The 6000-nt window shown below is 47.1% G+C and overlaps 1 pseudogene; it reads left to right on the forward strand.

Moving 5' to 3' along the window:
• The first annotated feature begins 929 nt into the window (after positions 1 to 929).
• Positions 930 to 4975, forward strand: LOC123090550 (DNA (cytosine-5)-methyltransferase DRM1-like; annotated as a pseudogene).
• The last annotated feature ends 1025 nt before the right edge of the window (positions 4976 to 6000 follow it).

The following is a 6000-nucleotide window of genomic DNA, read 5'->3' on the forward strand; positions in this document are numbered from 1 at the left end:
TAGATTAAATGAAGATGGAGGCCACATTTTTTGCAAATGCAAATTAGTTAAACCAATCTGGAGAGGACTTCAAATGGAGGACACAAGAGAGTTAATTGCTGGATGCCCAAGCGGCCCATCTCTCCTACATAAAATATTCAATCTAAACGAAGAAAAGAGGCTCACATCTTGTTGTTTGCTCTGGATCTGGTGGGCGGAAAGGAATAAAGCAAACCGAGGAGAGAAACCAAGAACATCAGATGAGATAATTACCTCTATCACAGTTCATGTTTTGGAATACAAGAACATGCAGGTAAAGAAACTAATACCAAGTAATAAGATGCAGCTGCAATGGTCTCGACCGATGCATAATATTTTAAAATCAACGTAGATGGGGCTTTTAGGGAACAATCCTTTTCAGATGGTTGGGGCTTTATAGTCAGGAATGATCGAGGAGTAGCAGTGGCAGCTGGACAAGGTCATCTTCAAGAAGTCGACAATGCTCTTCAAGCTGAAGCTCGAGCTCTTCTCCAAGCGGTGCAAATCACCTCATCAATGGGGTGTAATCAGGTGATTCTAGAAATAGATTCGACTGTACTGAAGAATGCTATCACATCAAGCGAGTATGATCTAGCGCCGCTAGGTATTCTATTTAGAGAAATAAAAGCCATGTTATGTGTTACTCCCTCCGTTTCTAAATATTTATCTTTCTAGACATTTCAAATGACTAACACATACGGATGTATGTAGACATATTTTAGAGTGTAGATTCACTCATTTTACTCCGTATGTAGTCACTTATTAAAATGCCTAGAAAGACAAGTATTTGAGAACGGAGGGAGTAGTTTTAAAAACTTTAGAATATCTGTTGTACCAAGATCATGTAATGTTGTAGCTCATGAACTAGCTGCGCGTGGCGCTCTGTTAGGGGATGGCGATCGTGAGGTCTGGCCATCTACCACAGTTTGTACTAAACCTGTGTGCTGGTGATATGCCGAGCACACCAGTTTAATGGAATACATTTGTGTTCCTTTCAAAAAAAAAAAAACACGGTCTTGGATTTGGCGCAGCACGGCGGCGGCACCAGCACCCGTGGCGGAGACGGCGAACGGCGCGCGCAAGGCTTCCATCTGGCCCAGCACCGGAGCAGCGCGGCGCACGGCTTCCATCTGGCCCAGCACCGGGGCAGCGCGCCGGGCTTCGATTTGGCGCAGCACGGCGGCGGCGGCGGCAGCAGCACCCGTGGCGGAGACGGCGAACGGCGCGCGCGCGGCTTCCTGCTTCCCCAGCACCAGAGCAGCGCGGCGCGCGGCTTGCATCTTGCCCAGCACCGAGGCAGCGCGGCGCGCGGCGTCCAGCTTGCCCAGCATCGGGGCAGCACGAGCGCCTCCGCCGATGCCACCGATGGAGGAAGGAAACCCCCGCCGCCGGACGTCTCGGACAGGCCGGTAAGTGCTCGTACGTACCTCGCAGTGGTTTCCAGTGAGGGTTTTCAGATGAGGTCGACCGTCGGGGGAAAGGCCCCAATCTTGCGGCGGCGGGGAAAAACCCCAATCTAGTTTTTACTGTGCTGTGTGAGCTGAAGGTCATCCAATGATGGTGCCCGAGCGAAATGGTGATGCCCAGGTTCACCAGCAATCCATTTAGCTGAAACCCACGACAGGTCATACTAGTTAGGCAAAGTTAGGATTTTGTAGTTCCAAGTGCTGCGGTGTGCCGTGTGCCTCCTCTGGTTTTACCCCATTGGGTGCTCAAAGGGTGCTGCTTTGGCATCAGTTCGTGAGGATCTCAGGATGGGGAATGTATGAATTTTATATAGAGTGAGGCATAACGCCTGTTTCTATTACAAGTGCAACACAAATTGCGTGCCTACCCTCGTTCGTCGAACACGATTTGACCGTTGCTTCGTTTCTCTGTGCACATTCAGGGTTCCTCCCGGCAAGGCGCGTCGGGTTCAACGAGATTGACGGACGCCCGTCTCATCGAGATGGGGTTCCCCGCAGAGAAGGTCGCGATGGCTGTCAAGCACGCTGGAGGAGGACAGGACGAGGATGATGCCGTCCTCGACTGGTTGATTAATCATGAGGACGTGAGCTGTTCAATTCCACTAAATAGCAGAGTGTATGGTGCAGTAGCTGCAGCGATTTTACACATTTTTGTGTGTTCTGTAGGCTGATCTACAGGGGTCCAGCTCATCAAGTGACCTGGAGGGGTTCGACAGTTCAACAAGTGACATGGAGGTGTTTCTCATCTCATCAACAGGCCTAGATGTATTATTACACTTCTCTTGTGAAAATTTGCTGCATTTGATAAGTGAGTATCGAATGACCTTTTGTCTACGTTTCCCGCAGGCGGTTGGCGAAGAGCTGACAGAGAGAGACAAGAAGTTCTTGACACTAGTGGAGATGGGTTTCACCGAAGAAGATGCCTCTTCAGCCATTGACCTATGTGGTAACTCACTCTCAAACATTTCCTCTAATGTTATTCTTTATACATGGTTCTTGACATGTCACTAGACTCTATTTTTGGCCACCATCATTCATTTAAAACCATTTGTGTCACCCCCTGGCCACTCCAAGCTCTCTCATCGACCGGTATTGCACATGTGGTGCCCTGTGCCATGTAGGCTTGCTGGAGTGCCACATGAGTCCCCGTACCATATTCGGACCTTCTAGCAGCAAATAACCACATGGGCACAAGCATTTCCCTCCAGTTGCTCCAAACGGCGCCAAATCCCCCACCCTTCCAAGCTAAATACACATTGCTGTAGTGTAGCCACACATTCTTGATATAGCATTATATGTTCAGATCACAATATATGTCATCCACACATCCACACAGAGATCAAATTAAAACGAACACTAGCATTTCATTGTACTGAAATTAAGATAAAGCATCCACAGACAAGAAGATGGCATCTCGAGGTCTAGGACATTCACGAAACACATCATGAGCAGATCATCTGTAGCTTGATCAGCAAGCAAAAGAAGCACCACAAGATCACAAAGTTCAGTTTCCAGACCCAAAGAGCATGTATCCCATCTTGCTCTTCTTTCTTTTCCTTGGTAGTATCGGAATGTTATCCTGTCTGAAGCTTTTGCACATGCCCAAAATCTCCTGTAAACCATCTAGCATATATATGTGCCTCACACACTTTCTATGATTTCTATGCTTTGCATTGGGGACTAGCTCGCTACCTGCATCATTGTTGCAGATCTGAATGTCCTTTCCTTTTGCAACAAGTTTAAGGACCAATACGAACTAGCACGTCTCCTCTACTACAGCCCGTGCCACATGGTTAATTGTTGGCATCCCCACCAGTTGCTGTTTTACTTCTAACGTTATCAAAATTTTGTACCAGGTGTGCATGAAGAAGATTCAGTACTTGCTGATGCAATATTGGCTGCACAGATAGCTAAGAGAGAAGAGGACTCAGCTGAAATTGTGCTAGTTGATATGCCTAAAGAACGTCCGTATTTTTACTTTGAGAATGTTGAACGTGCCCCGAAAGGAGTTTGGGACGAGATGTCTCGATGTCTTTACAACCTAGCGCCCGAGTATGTGGACTCAAAGGATTTCTGTGCAGCAACAAGAAAGAGAGGGTATATCCACAATCTTCCTGTAAAAGGAAGGTTCAGTATCAAGCCAATGCAACCGAGGACTATACAGGAGAAATTTCCACAGACAAAAAGATGGTGGCCTTGGTGGGATACAAGGACACAACTGAATTGTATACAGACCGTGATGGCCCCCGCTACAGCATCAGATAGGGTCCGAGAGATCCTTAGTGATTCTGATGGCACCCCAAGTGAGGCTCATCAGAAAGAAATCCTCCATCTATGCAGGCATTGGAATCTCATTTGGGTTGGGCCAAACACTGTTGCTCCGTTGGAGGCTGGCGAGGTTGAGTCTTTGTTGGGTTTCCCAACGGAACACACCAGAGTCGGCTTTAACAGGACAGATAGGTACCGGTCTCTTGGCATTCCACCTCTCTGTTCTAAAGGAGCAGTTTCCTGATGGGATCCGTGTCCTGTCACTCTTCAGTGGCATTGGTGGTGCAGAGGTTGCCCTGCATCGCCTAGGTGTTGGTCTAAATGTCGTGGTCTCTGTTGAAAAATCTAAAGTGAACAAAGTCATCTTGAGCAATTGGTGGAAAGAATCGCAGCAAACTGGGGTGCTGATTCAGAGGGATGACGTGGAAAAGGTCAATTACAATGAGCTCGAGATATTGGTGAAGAGATTTGGTGGGTTCGATCTGATCATTGGTGGAAGCCCATGCAACAATATTTCTGGTGGGAACAGGTACAGCCGTGTAGGGTTGGGGGGAGAGCAGTCTGGGCTGTTCTACCATTATGTCCGCATACTGAAACAAGTAAGGGAAATCATGCGAAAGATGAAGCGGCCCGCTTCGCTATGAAAGGTATATGATACTTATCTGCAAATGAATCTAAGTTAGCTTCTCCTTTAGGTTCTCTATCTATTATAGTGTACAAAGTAAAGTAGGTCACTCAGATACCTTAGAAGGTTCACTTTGTAGCTCAGGTTTACTCTTTCAGTACAGGCACTGGTTGCTTTCAGTTTTCCAGACACCTCAAGAAGTTTACTTCTAACCTTCAGTGCTAATTAATATTGTTTGCAGTTGGGAGATGCATTTAATTGGAGCAAGATTTCTAGCACTAAGCCAGACGATTACTTGAGCACCAACGGATATGGAAATTTGATTGTAGGCAAAGGACCTTGCTGTTTTTAGTCTGATTGATTGCAGCTTTTCATGTTTAAAGCAAACACCAGTTGAAAATGCCCAAGCTTTGAGCAAATTCTTGTAGTACTGTCCTCTTGTCTGTAGATTTATTGCATCATTGCATGTCAACACCTGCCAAGGGTGCTGAAAAAAAGTAGAATTCATGACATAAAAACACCTATAATGTACTGCCATGTCTAGACGAGCACCATATAAACATAGTGATGCCTGTGATACTATCCATTTGGATTTGGATGCATTGGAAGCAAATCCAGAAGTTATTCTTTTGGAACACTGTAGAAGAGGAGGTATATTTGATAAGTTTGTTGCGGTCTTGGGGGCAGTAGCAATTGCGCAGAGTTTCCCGGTTACAGTATTACACAGGTGTTTAGTTAGGAATCATGTGGAGATGTTTTCAGCAACCATATATTGCAGAGGTTTGCCACTTCCATCAACTATGGATGCATTTATCAACCATATATATGTGCCTGCAGGTCAATTCAACGACGAAAAACTGTGTTCGGATTCAGCCCAAGGGCCTTGCCAAATATTCGGCTAGCCAAAAATTATAGTCATCAGACCGACGGAAACTTTGTCAAATGCACGCTGCAGGTGTTTGGAGAGGCGTCTGCGCTTATAGGTAAATTATACAGGAAGTCTTCGGCCATCTTAATCCATGGTGACGATTGTTGGGACTAACCCCGGACCAGCTCGCCATCCCTCCCTCTCGCTCGCTCGGTCGCGGACAGAGGTAGACGACGGAGAGGAGGACACCCGATTTTTTTCAGGTGACGAACGGCATTGCCGCATGTACGGCCTTTTCTATTCCCAGCTCAAACTGCTCGGTGACACACCGCATCTCACAAACTGATTACAGCCGCTTAAGTAGCAGACACACACAGTGCCGGAGGCCACTAACCTAAACCACGCGCACACACACACGCACGCCCACCTCCTCGAATAGCTCCTACGGATGACTCGGCCAGCATCCACTACTAAAATGACACAACTACATGCACGAACTAACCTGCTAAGAGCATCTCCAGCCGTTGCCCCTCGAGAAGGCCTGAAAATCGTCACCTAGGGGCGAGCCGGAGCAAAAATCGGCGCTGGGGACGATTGGGTCCCCATCTCTTCCGCAAAGCGCCCGCTTTTCGGCCTAGTTTCGGCAACAAATCGGCCCGATATCGGCGCAAATCGGCCATTATTCGCCGTGGTTGGACGCAAATTCAATACAAGTAATTTTTTATCACATAGTTCATTACCGAAAATCAATAGAA

The sequence above is a fragment of the Triticum aestivum genome, chromosome 4B (genome assembly GCF_018294505.1).
Source record: "Triticum aestivum cultivar Chinese Spring chromosome 4B, IWGSC CS RefSeq v2.1, whole genome shotgun sequence".
Taxonomy (NCBI): Eukaryota; Viridiplantae; Streptophyta; class Magnoliopsida; order Poales; family Poaceae; genus Triticum; species Triticum aestivum.